At 38.9% G+C, this 13,830-nt stretch overlaps 1 protein-coding gene across 2 annotated transcripts in view; it reads right to left on the bottom strand.

The window, feature by feature from the left end:
- LOC127640742 (plexin-B2-like) overlaps positions 1–13,830 on the bottom strand; it is a 187,684-nt gene that overhangs the window by 66,628 nt on the left and 107,226 nt on the right. Inside the window, exon 1 of one of the 2 annotated variants that reach the window (XM_052123464.1) lies at positions 13,322–13,349. The exons of the other annotated variant lie outside the window; for it this stretch is intronic. The gene's annotated coding sequence lies outside the window, so the exon portion shown is untranslated. Of the gene's footprint in view, positions 1–13,321; positions 13,350–13,830 lie in introns of those variants that run through there. 2 annotated transcript variants of the gene reach the window in all.

Genomic DNA, 13,830 nt, shown 5'->3' with positions numbered 1-13,830 from the left:
CATGCTAAAGCTAGCAGCAAAGCATTTGAAACGTCACTTCCATCAGCTAAAAAACTGTGAATGCTTCCATGTAGTAAAAAAACTAAAAACTTTAGTCATCCATTTGGGATGATGCTACACTTTGAAAATGTATACACACTACACGGCTGAGTGCATAGCCTGACCAGATGAAAAGTGCCCTAAACCCCTCTTAAACCAGCATACTAGATCTGTCTGACCAGTGGAAACCACCCTGGTGGCCAGCTAAGACCAGCAAACCACCATTGGCTGGTTTAAGGTCTTTTTAGCAGGGAAAGCAATGCAATTTATATATACGTAATTGATCAATTCTTGTCTGCATTGAATAAAATATATCTTAAAAATTATTCAATATTAGTGTGAGCTACAGTATGTATTTTCAGACTTTTAAGAGGATGAGGTTCCCTAGTTATAAGTGTTGTAGAGTTTGGCATACATGCTAAAGCTAGCAGCAGAGCATTTGAAAGGTCACTTCTGTCAGCTGAAAACTGGTGAATGCTTCAGTGTAGAAAAAAAACAAAAAACTTTAGTCATCCATTTGGGATTATACTACACTTTGAAAATGTATGGACTGCACGGCTGAGTACAGAGTGTATATTTTAAGTGCATAGCGTAATAGTGTGTTATTTGGGGCACAGTTTGGCTTTAACCAGCCAACAGTGTTTTGATTTTTTTTTATTGCTGGTTTCAGTTAGTTTAGCTTGTCTCACATCCAGGCCAAACTGGTCTTAGCTGGTTTAACTGGCCTTTCAGCCTGGCCATGCTGGTCTTAGCAGGTTTAAACTGGTTTAGCTGGTCTTCCAGCCTGGCCAAGTTGGTTTTAGCAGATTTAAACTGATTTAGCTTGTCTTCCAGCCTGGCCAGGCTGGTCTTAGCGGGTTTAAACTGGTTTAGCTGGTCTCCCTGCCTGACCAGATGAAAAGTGCCCTAAACCCTTCTTAAACCAGCAAACTAGATCATTCTGACCAGTGGAAACCAGCCTGGTGGCCAGAAAACCACCACTGGCTGGTTTAACATGATCTTTTCGGCAGGGAAAGTGAGAGAAATGCAATTTATAAAAAAATGTAATAGATAAAATTCATTCACCAATGAGGTTCCCATTTCAGTCAGGAGTAGACCGTAGACAGCACTGCAGCTCACAAAATTGTGAAAAAGAGCCAGAAAGTTCCATCCTCGCCGAGACCGGAATGATTAAATGCTAAATAGGATGAATGATTAAATGCTAAATAGGATAACTGATCTTTGCAGGTTCTAAATTTGTTAACTGCTTTGACTAAATGCACTTATTACTTCTGTCCGTCATGCTACACACCGTTTTAATTATTCACATCAAAGCCTAATTAGATGTATCCGTGCAACCAGAGGCAAAAACAACCTCCATTAGAGAGGAATCAAAGCTCAAACAGTTTGCTAGATGTGAGGACTGTTCTTATAAGCATACAGGCCACATACATCACTGTTGTGCCCGCTAGCATCACAGAGTATTTCCACTCTTAAAAAGCACCAGCCGCCACTGGTTTGGTAAGAACTGTATCAGGGTGTAATCAGCATGAGCACAAAGTTTCATTGCAAAGCTCCGATGAAATAAAAGATCTAATTAAGCAGACAGCAGAACTGCTGATGTAGGACAAGTTATAACCTTTCATATGTTGATGAATATGGATTTCAGGGCATGGAGGAGGGCATCATTGGATCAGCAAACTGATGAAAATGCCTTTATAAATATCAGCCATGACCAATGCTCATGACCTCAGAATATGACCCCCGGTGCGAGGCTCATACGTGGTTCAACAAAGAAATTGAGGCGCTCAAGACAGTAGAATTTAATCAACATGACTAATTAAGTGCACACATTTAAAGTGCTCTACACTGTTGTGTATGGAGCTAAATTTGTGACAAAGCCTATAGAAATTCAGTATGTTCATAACAGGGCTGGGGAATTAAAATATTTTTTCAGATTAATTCGAATTTGTGTTTGACAAGACTTTTAACATTTCTTAAATTGAGAAATTTAGATTTTGCCAAAAATATTGCAAACGCTATACTTAGATACGCTGTAAATCCACCAAAGGCTGAATAAGGAAGAGAAAAAAGAATTCATAGCACTTGTCTTAATGACGATCTGATCAACTGCATGTGTGTGACTCTCCAAATGAACGTGACAGGTTAACAACACGGAGACTGATATTAAAGACTGCAGTAATATTCCCAGTACGATTGTACAATGTGTAGCTCAGCTTCATCCATCATGCAGGTATACACCGGCTTAAGATCATAAATAGCCTTGGCATGTGCATGTTGATCAACGGTCTCCTTACTTTTCTTTTTACCCATATGTGGCAGGGCGGAGGGCAGGCCGGGTCGTGATTCCGCATTCCTGGCCTCTAATCAGACTAATCAAGCCTCAGAGAGGGATAAAGGCCGACTGGAAGCTGCAGTGCGACAGAGAGAGAGATTTACGGACAGCTGTCCAACACCTTTGTGTGTTTGTCTTTTTAAGTTGCTTATTAAACTATTATTTATATTCTCAAGCCGGTTCTCGCCTCCTTCCCTTTACACTGGTGCCAAAATCCGAGAAGGAGGAGGGATGCGCAGTAGTGGAGTTCTCGCCGCTGCCATCCGCTGTGGACCCCGGCCACATGGAAGTGGAGGTAAGGCCACAGACCGCGAGGGAAGGATGGGCTCCCAACCAACCGCTTGGAGCGTTTACCGCTGCCAGGGGGCGGGGGAGACCCCTATAGTCAACCAAAAAACCGGGGCCGGAGGATTGACTCCGATCCACCCGGGAGGCGTGGCTGTCGTCCGCTAGAGGATGGAGGAGTGGCCGGGGACCAAGCTATGGCATATCAGAGAATCGGCGAGTAAGTTCTTTTTTTTTTCCTCTCTCTCCCACTGCCACTCCGTGTTGGCCTTCCCCTCTCTTTTTTAAGATGCTTTGTTAATTTGGCACGATCGCCTCCCCTTGTCCCCTCCCTCATCCAGGTAGACGGGGATGATCTGCCGTCAGACGGGACGGAAAGCACACCCCTCCCCAGGCAAAGGGGGGTACGTCATGCCGTGAACTCTCCAGCCTGAGTGGACGAGGGAGGAATGTGGCAGGGCGGAGGGAGGGCCCGGGTGTGTGTGGATGAGGGAGGGGACAAAGGGTAGGGAAACCAAAAAAAATGTGGCACCTACACACCGTAACGGCGATCGTGCCAAATTAACAAAGTTATGGACACTTCATTTAAAATCATGGAGAGGCTATATATATGGGAGAATCACGTTGGGCTACATTTAAAAGTTGAAAAATCGAATCGTGAATCGTCCATAAGTATGATACAAATCGAGATTACATTTTTTTGCCATTTCGCCCAGCGCTAGTTCATAAAACTTCTGAAACAAATGTATTCCTCAAATGTGGGACTTTCATAGCTTGTGGGACTCACAAGATTGTTTAATTTAAGAATCAACATGATCTCAGATTGGCTCAAATTAAAGAGTAATAAAAATGAACCCAAATGGGACAATTGTTGACATACAGTGTGAGTATAGAGCAATAGTAGAGTATAGCAGGAGATTGGAAGCCTCCATTTAATCTTGTTGCCATCTAAGAGAGACAATTAAGATATTAAAGAGATTTCTTTAGCCATTTTTCTTTCCCAGAGGTAAGTTTAGCTATAAATTATGGGTCTTGTTCAATCCACATCGACTGATGCAGATTAATGGGTATTTAGAAAATGGACGTTTATCAGGTTTAAGTGTGGCTACTGAGGAGTCATCAGGTCATATGATGACCGTAAGCGCCACAGAAATGTTTGCTGTAGATCAAAGTTATATTGTCAGCACAAACAAGTACAGTAAACCCAAGAGTATTGGAGTCGAGCACACTGTCCTGACCAAACAAACCAAAACTGGCGTGTCCTGCTACAAAGTTTCCAATTATGGGGATGAAAAATGGCTGGGGCTGATTGTGCCGTGATCGATCGTAACCTATAAATCTTCTGACCTACATACAGTCATGCGACAGGGTAAAAAGATCCAATTCCCCACGGCGGATACACTCCAGCTCTCAGTGTCTGATCCAAAATGTTAAAACCCCAAACAATAGCCCCACTCATTCTACACCACTATAAAAATAATCAGTTAAATAATGTAATGCTGTTTTCTAGTAAATATCCAAACATCCTTAAACAAGACATTTACTTGAAAATGTAAATTGTGTAAGATAACAGTCGTTTTCACATAGTTGTCCCCCGGTACTGTATCAAAAATACAGTTTAATGACTGTATTTCCCATTATAGCAAAGTACATCACTGTTTAAAAATGGCTATAATAAGATTATGAAGGATATTCATTCATTTACTTCAAAGACGGCTGAATTCAAATTAAAAAGTGAGCTTCATATTAGCGGCAGAGCTAACAATAGCTTATCACAAAAGATCCAAAGGCTTTGAATAATGGCTGGTGTGAAGCAAGAATGCCAATCAAATATCTCAGCCACTATAATAAAATAGATCCTTTAGTTAATTAGTGAATCAAAGCTTAAGTAACCAAAAGATTTGAAACATTTAGAAGTAAAGATATTTTGGTACTGCCTTGGCTCAACGTTTTATTTCCAATGTAAAATCTTGGTTCAAAAGCAAGACCATCTTTTAAAGGCACAGAACCTTTAAAATGTCTCCAAAATGAAGTTCTAAAAATACCTGTTTATGTATTTCTGAACCAGAGATGAACATGTTCACACAATGTCTTACAAGTTTGTAGGGCAACTGAGACCCCATGTTCAAACTCACTTTCCTGCAGTGGATGAGACTACAAATGCATCATAACATACCCCTGCTGTGTTTTTCAGTTGGGGCAGAGCGACAAAGACAAACTGTGTGTTCATTTCTCAGTATATCATTATAAGCCTCCGATACAATGGCAGACATCAGGGGATTCTACAAAAAGTTGTTCAAGTTCTCTGAATGATTTCCTTAAACCGTACCCACCACGCTTGTAGAACCCATGACGTTTGGCTGTGTCGTCTCCTGAGGAACTATTGTAGTCATGCTGGCACTCAAAATTCATGCATGAAGAACCACATGGCACACAGGGCTTGATTTATAGATGTTTAACTGCAGTGTTTAGCATATGGAAATCAGGAATCTGCATAAAGTCTCAGGAATGTGTCCATTTGCTCCGTTTACTTCCTTCAAATATTTCAGGCTCCGACCCTCATAAACCGGAACTCTCTCTGGTGGCACGGGACTAACCTGGTCTCATAGAATTACGTTATAAGTACATTTTCGTGAAATTATTTTTAAGTGACTCTTTGAATGTTTCCCGGCAGTTTTCTGCTGAATTGAACACTAGAGGTGCTAAAACAACAATGTCGTTCACACAAATCACGAGTAAAACATCAGCTTATCAGTTCATACACTCGTTTTTCTCCCTGTTCCTCCCACAATGCTATCATATGACATCAATATACTTTTACTACAGTGCATGGTATGGTGATACTTTTAACGTTTACATTCCATAAGAAACTACAGTTACAAGCTTCTTCAAATGCGATCAATTTGCGCAGTAGCTCAACTGATAGAGCATTACACTTGCTGCAAAGACCGGGGTACGAATCCTGAAGAGCACGTGAGTCGACACGTGAGCCGAAAGTGTCATAGAAGCGGAACAATATTATGTGGTTGCTTCAGCTATTGTGTTATTATATCACATTTGCTTTTAATGACACCATCTGTGGTTAGGTAGATGGTTTAGGGTAGGAAGGTTGTTTTTTAAATTTATTTAACCCTCATGTTGTGTTCCGGTCATTTCAACCCAGACAACAATTTTTGTCTTACGATTTAGTTTTTAATTAATTCAATTGGAATAAAATTCCTTGGATTTGTTTACATATGGTATCTGAAAACAAACACCTAAATATTTTTTGGTCCATTTTATTAAATTTTTTTTTGGTGTCATTTCACTTTGTTACATTTGTGGTGTTCCCGGTCAAAAATGACCGGCCACTTGAAACGAATGGATTCGACTACAAAATACAGAAATGTTAAGTGTTCAGGAGCATCCCAATCCTTAAGATGACCACATATGTGGATGTGCGTTTGCACAAGTCCTCGGACATGTGAGCACACACACACACCAAGCATGATACATGTTGGTGCGGCTATCCTTATGAGGACTCTCCATAGACATAATGATTTTTATACTGTACGAACTATAGATTCCATCCCCTAACCCAAACCCTACCCCTAAACCTAACCCTCATAGAAACTTTCTGCATTTTTACATTTACAAAACAACATCGTTTAGTATTTTAAAAAATTTTTTTTTAAGCGATCTGAATTATGGGGATACAAGAAATTTCCTCAAAAGCACTTTTATAACATAATACCCTTGTAATTACCAGTTTGTAACCTAAAAATATTTCCTCGTAAACCACCGAAACACGCACGCACGCACGCACGCACGCACGCACACACACACTGTGTTGAGGGCCCTCATTGTGCATTGTGTTTCCACACACTGAGGAATATTTCAAGATCTCCTCGTCATATTATGTTGCATTTGGGCTCATTTGAATCGGGATAGTCTGCTGTAAGTTACGATATGTCATTATCTATGTTATATGTATGTTTCAGGAAGTAATGAGAAAAAATGTGACAAAAAGCCACTCCTGTTTATTATATTTATGTGTGTCTGTGGGAATTTCATACACTAAAACTCACTGTAGTTTGGCCTCTGATTAAGACAAATTTGCTTTTTACATTATACAAATTTTCCAACGATATATAACACATGGCTCCTCTTTTTATGGTTTTACCAACTCTGAATGTAATTGTTGTGATAACAAATTTGCAAATGATGACAAGGAATGGTCTAATTTGTCAGCAAATTAAAAAGCATTAAGAATGGTAGGATCAGCTATATGCATTGTTAAGTCTAGATTCTTGGCTTTAAAACGACACCTACTTTGTTTAGATCAATTAAGTGGTTATTCATCTATTAAGTAATTTGTTGTTTTCCGCAGGGAGTGTCTCCCACTAGACTATGTGCTCGGTTCAATCCTTCTATCAATACAAATATATATTTTAAAATATAGTACAAAACCATAATTACTAAAAAGAAGTTGATAAAAAGATCTATTGCAATGTCTTGTGATAATAAATGCTATCTGAGAGATTTATGGGCTGGTCATTATTGACCGGGAACACAAAAAGTGTTAGCACAAATAAAACTCGATAGAGCATTAACCTTAAAAACCTCTTCCTAATGCTTGAGATGAAACATGAGGCAAGTAATTCAAGGTAAATATCACTTGTGAGCAGAATATTTTCATGGGGCGTCATTTCCAATCAAGCTGTAATTTTGCCAAATTATGCAAAACGTGTGGAAATATTTCTTAATTGTGTGTATTTAGGATAATTAAAATGTTAGCTATGAAATTAGCCTTAGCAAGACGGAGGAGGACAAATCTCCTGCATGTACATGCACTGCTGGACATTGCTAACAGACAAATGAAATTAACTATTAAGAGTGTTGAAAAGTGTTTTGAGAAACTTTACTTTCTAGAAGTCACTGCAAAAAGTGCCAGAAGTTTAAGAAACTCCACAAAACACAAATGTGAATCTCCACCAGAACACTAAAAGAATCTTTCTCCAAATTCAGGAGGAGGAACATCACGAGAGGGTTTTTTGCCGTGCTTTAAAGAAAATAAACGGTGATTACTGCCAAAATGGAATTGCGTTTACAAGCATAACGCTCCTGCAGTCCACGTGAAAGCCGTTAAAGAAAGCAAGCAGCCAGCTTAGTGAAATTTTGTCTCAAAGATGCTTATGAAGCGTTCTTAAGGCGGATGACAGCGGCACATTTTAAATCCTCATCTTACAGCGAGTGAAAAGGCTACATCTGGCGGTTTATTTTCCCGCGTAAAACGATGGCAAATGAAGAGGGGAGGGGGAATTGGAGGTGGTAATCTCAGAACTACTGAGTAATACTCATTAAATCTGGAGAATGACTTGGGTGAGAGTGTTTGTGGTGAAGCAGGAGTCTATCCTTCTTATTTACTTAAAAGAATAGTTCAATCAAAAATGAAAATCCTGTCATTATTTACCAACCCTCATGTTGTTCAAACCCATATGCTGTTATTTTCTCTGTGGAACACAAAAAATTACTTCTGAAGAGTCTTTTACGAAATGTTTAAGCTCAAACAAAAGGACAAAAAACAACACAGGAGCACCATAAACAAGAAGTCCAAACAACGCATGCGCTACAATCCAATTCTTCTGAAGCCATTCAATAAAGTCGCACATGGCAAAATCTTCCCCTTAAGAACCGAAGCTCTTATCTCTCATTAGCAATCACATTCAGATAAAATATAACAGCATACATGTTTGTAACGACACGAGTGGAGGTGGCGGAATATTTGAGTGAATTATTCCTTCAAAAATCCCAACCAGTCCCTCATTAAAGATTTGCGTCCCTCGTAATACTCGTAATAGTTTTCTCACAGTGTTTTGCATCTCTCACAAATTTGTGTTGTCTCACAAAAAGATTTGCGTTCCCTCACAATGTTCATTTTCGGGTGAACTATCCCTTTAAAACCTACACAAAACAGGGGGCCCGGGTAGCTCAGCGAGTATTGACGCTGACTACCACCCATGGAGTCGCGAGTTCGAATCCAGGGTGTGCTGAGTGACTCCAGCCAGGTCTCCTAAGCAACCAAATTGGTCCGGTTGCTAGGGAGGGTAGTCACATGGCGTAACCTCTTAGTTTTCACAATTAGTGGTTCTCGCTCTCAATGGGGCAAGTGGTAACCATGCGTGGATCGTGGAGAGAAGCATGAGCCTCCACATGCCGTGAGTCTAGGTCCTACTAAATAGTGGGAAATGGGGATAATTTGTATTAAAAAAAATGTACATACACAAAACAGCATTTTACTCCCATAATTTCCAACTGTAACAGAATTTTCACCAAAACAAAAACATTTTTGGGTGGGACTTGCTTTTATACATTGAGAATTGATTGGATCGTGATATGTTGGCATTACCAAAGTCAGGCAAGTCAGTCCACTCAGCTGCCATCTTTGGAACACAGATATTTTCTATGTAAACAAGCGGCATAAAAGAACGGCTCATATAGGACCAAAATATTAAAAAAAAAGAGTTGGTCAAGATTATGATCAAAAGACATTTAAAATCAGCAGTTACATCAAAATTTTATTTTTTAGGCTGGTTCAGCTAATGCGCATGCACGCTCTCGAGTTGACTGACAGGCAATGTCTCTCTCTGAAAGGTGATTGAATCTTACCTGTAAGGCGGGACTTCCTTTTCTACATCAGCCTTATTTGACTTTGCAACTTCTCCCATTCATTTTAATACAGGTGCACCATCTCGGGCAGTGTTACCAACCAAGAGTGCCTGACTTGATTGAAGATTGTTAAAATGAACATAATTTTTCTTTTAGAATAATACACACTTACGAATCATGCACAATAAGACCCGGAACATACAGCCTATTAAAAAAAGTAACCAAAGTAAATTCTAATTTCATGTTGACTTTCAATAAAACTATCAAACACATGCAATCTCATCTCTTTTTTCGTCCTTTTGCCCAGTAGTTCACATAATAAACTTAAATGACGCCTTGATTTTCAGTAACACATGGTTCTGATCACCCACACTGGCTTTGATTTTATCCATTATTACACATGGTTTGGTTAATCACGGTTTTATCGAGGTTAAGCATTAAATTACAAACAGAAAGGATACTGTCAAATCACTCTGAGGAGGAGTTCAGCTCCTACACTTCCTGTCGTTTTGCCACCCACTAATCTGCTGTCATAAGTGTGCTGCAATACATGTTCGGCTAAATAAATCCATGTTATTTTGAAAGATGCGGATTTAAAAAGATGCTGAGTAGTGAACACAACAAACAACACTTCATAAGAAAAAAAAAAACACAAAACAAATGTCTTTTACTAATATCTTTAACCCAATAGTCTCACATGCATCTCCTCTACAGTTTTAGAAAAGTTCAAAAACTCAGATTTGCCCAGATACCAATATTTCGATATGATGAAAGGATAATCAGCGAGTGAGTGGAGCTCTTATGAGCAGCTCTTCAAGTCTGAAGCGTTTGTGTAATTCAGAGTGTTTCTACAGAGTTTCTATGTGAGCTTTATCATTCTATTCCTTTAGCAGGAATGTGGAGGTGAGTCATTAACCTTCAATGCATTTGAGACAGAATCTTTACATTTCTATCAGAAAGACTCAGACATTTATTTATGAATAATATAAAACAGGAAAAATGTCTCTCTTTGGCGAAAGCCCCCGTCTGGCGGTCCTATGAAAAAATAATCACAATAAACAATTCTTCCGTCATGCAATTTAGTTTATTAACCAGTGACATTAATGTTGAATTCAAGGAGGGGGCCTGGGAAGCCCTTGGAGTCGCGAGTTTGAATCCAGGGCGTGCTGAGCGACTCCAGTCAGGTCTCCTAAGCAACCAAATTGCCCCGGATGCTAGGTAGGGTAGTCACATGGGGTAACCTCCTCGTTTTCACAATTAGTGGTTCTCGCTCTCAATGGGGCAAGTGGTAAGCCGTGCGTGGATCGTGGAGAGTAGCATGAAGCCTCCCGTGCCGCGAGTCTACGCGGTTTCGTGCACAGCAAGCCACGTGATAAGATGTGCAGATTGACGGTCTCAGAAGAAGAGGCAACTGAGACCTGTCCTCCGCAACCCGGACAGAGGTGAGTTACCGCGCAACCACGAGGACCAGCTAAGTAGTGGGAATTGGGCTTTCCAAAATGGGAGAAATTGACACGGTTGCTAGGAAGAGTAGTCACATGGGGTAACCTCCTCGTGGTCGCTATAATGTGGTTCTCGCTCTCGGTGGGGCATGTGGCGAGTTGTGCATGGATGCTGCGGAGAATAGCGTGAAGCCTCCACACGCGCTAGGTCTCCGTGGTAACGCGCTCAACAAGCCATGTGATAAGATGCGCGGATTGACTGTCTCAGACGCGGAGGCAACTGAGATTCGTCCTAAACCGCCCGAATTGAGGCGAGTCACTACGCCACCATGAGGACCTAGAGTGCATTGGGAATTGGGCATTCCAAATTGGGGAGAAAAAATAACACTGAATTCAAGTTATCTCTGATCACAGGTGTGTGTGTGTGTGTGTGTGTGTGTGTGTGTGTGTGTGTGTGTGTGTATATCTGCTGGTTTACAAATGCTTTTTGGACTTTGTGATTTTGGTTTAAGGCGGTAGTTTTGAACTGGTTTTGGTTCAGAAGCCATCGAACAGCGACCCAACACCCAAGTGAAGGCGTATTTAATGTAATTTTGTGTAGTACAGTATTTGTTGGCTTCTGCTAAATTTAGTGAAATTCTACCAAGTTAATGATGAAGTTGCACCGAAATTGGACAATATAACAATATAAGATATGGGAAGACTTTTCTTCTTTTAAAAGCTGTCCTTACTTGACACGATTATATGGTTAAATATGGTTGAATTGTATTATTTGTATTTAGCATTGTTTTCCTCTGCTGCCCGCTGTCAAAAGAGAACCACCAGTTGAGGACCAGTGTTTTAAGGATTTGGTAAGATTTTATTTTGAAAGATGTCAAGTGTATATCCAAGCCACTGTGGCATGAAATCACTACAAAGTTACCAAAATGTTTATAGTTACAGCTCTATAATATAGTCCCTAACCCCTAAACCGCAAAAATCTATCTAGACTCTCAAGTCTCAATAAAATGGTTCAGTGCCTCTGCTATCTGTTTCTCTGCCTTTGATAAAAGTGCCATTTTTCCACCCTAATGATTCGATCGCTGACCTGTCGGCTTCAGGGACGTCGAGCTTGGTGTTGAAGCTCTCGCTGGCGACCTCGAAACCTCCATGGCAACAGGACCCCTCGACACACACACACACACACACACACACACACACACCCTACCTACATATACAGCTAACCACTAAGGCAGCATCCTAACTGAAATGTAACCTCAAAAGAGACTGATTTTTAACTCTCTATTTAGGCAGCGACTTAATAGTGTTCATTGTGTGAAGCACAAAGGAAACTCGATTCACAACTTATTTAAATACTTTCACATATTCGAAGGTTGCTAAACAAATAACGCAATACTCTAACAAGTATAAATATATAACACACAAGCATTGTGAGTTTATTTGTCAGTTCTTAATTAAATGATTATTTTTAGCTAAACGTATTAATATTGAATATATATATATATATATATAAATAATCAATATTGTGCTTTTTATTTCTATCACTGTTTTTAGAAATACGTGTATGTACTGAATGATTTTTTAAGTATATTTATAGTCATTATAGTCAGTTTTAATTATAACCATTATAAAAGATACTTAACATTATTACATTTATTTGTAATCAAAATGGTCTGTTTTATTATTTAATATTAATATATTTATGAATCAACACTGGTGTTATTTCTATTACTATTTTTAGTGATCATGTTTATTTATAATCTAATAATAATGTAATAACGCAATTCTAATAAACATAAATATATATACAGTAGCACACACACATTGTGGGTAAAGTTGACAGTTACTAAATAAATTACATTAATATTTTTTAGCAATAATTATCAGTATTGAATTAACTTTAAGCATATTTATTATCAATACAGTTAATATTTTATTATATTACTATTTTTGCGATAAAGTATATTTACAATTTTAGGTTTTAATTATATTTGTAATAATAGATAATATTTAAATTATATTATATTTAGAAAAACTATATTTAGAGTTTTGTGCCATAATTGTAAATATATTTATAAACATTTTAATTGATGTTTTCAGATTTGAATTACATAATTTTTTTAGCAATACAGTATATACAATTAGCATTATATTTATTTATTTCTATTGCATTTTAATAATTTGTAATCAACATTTTTATTAACATTTAATTATTTTAATTATATACATTTTTAGCGATGCTGTACGGTTAAAATAAATGTTTCCAGTTTTTAACTATATTACCATTTTTAGCAATACTTATCAGTACTGAATTAATTATTGCACGAATATTTACAATCAACATACTCTTATTAATTATTTTAGAAACTTTTAGCGATACTGTTTATTTATAATAAATTAAACGTATTTTTATAATCAACATAGTCCGTATTTATTAAAATTACAAATATTTTGTACAATCTGGCAAGAGACAATCTTAAAGGATAGATGAAACAAAACCAACCAACCAAACAAACATAAAGTAAATAATTCCCCACTTCAGGAGCCAGCGTATTTATGCTGCCTACTGTACCTTTTGGACGAGTCTTTTCATCGGGAGTGCGTCTATGCTGCCTTAAAATGCTGCCTACGAAGGCATCTCACTAGGTTTTGCACAGAGCGACCGTGACAGATATGCATGCTATGGCAAAACATTTGCACGGCTCCCCATTCAAATTCAGTCTGCTGCTCAGCCACCCCGTCTAACATCTGAACTCACCTGTTTTCTCAGAGGAGAGATTGTATATGTATGTGTGTGTGTGCGCGTGTGTGCTTGCATGCGCGCGTGCGTGTTCTGACAGTATAGACGACAGCTCCATTTCAACCGCGAGTCAAACTCATCCTCTCGAGGAAAGAGAGTGCAGTCTCTGGAGAAGCAACGCATCAATTTGCAGTCAGAGTTGTTTGTGGGCCGCCGTCGTGGGGGCATTGCAAGAGATAACGCAAGACAAGCGAGTTATAGTCCGCCCTCAAGCCTGCAGTGCACAAACAAGTGATGAGAAGCTTGAATAAGAATGTTCTGAGGGCTCTATCTGGGCAGAC

The sequence above is a fragment of the Xyrauchen texanus genome, chromosome 49, assembly GCF_025860055.1.
Source record: "Xyrauchen texanus isolate HMW12.3.18 chromosome 49, RBS_HiC_50CHRs, whole genome shotgun sequence".
NCBI classification, from domain to species: domain Eukaryota; kingdom Metazoa; phylum Chordata; class Actinopteri; order Cypriniformes; family Catostomidae; genus Xyrauchen; species Xyrauchen texanus.
The sequence above is the reverse complement of the archived record's forward strand: the minus strand, read 5'-3'. Positions and strand labels throughout refer to the sequence as shown.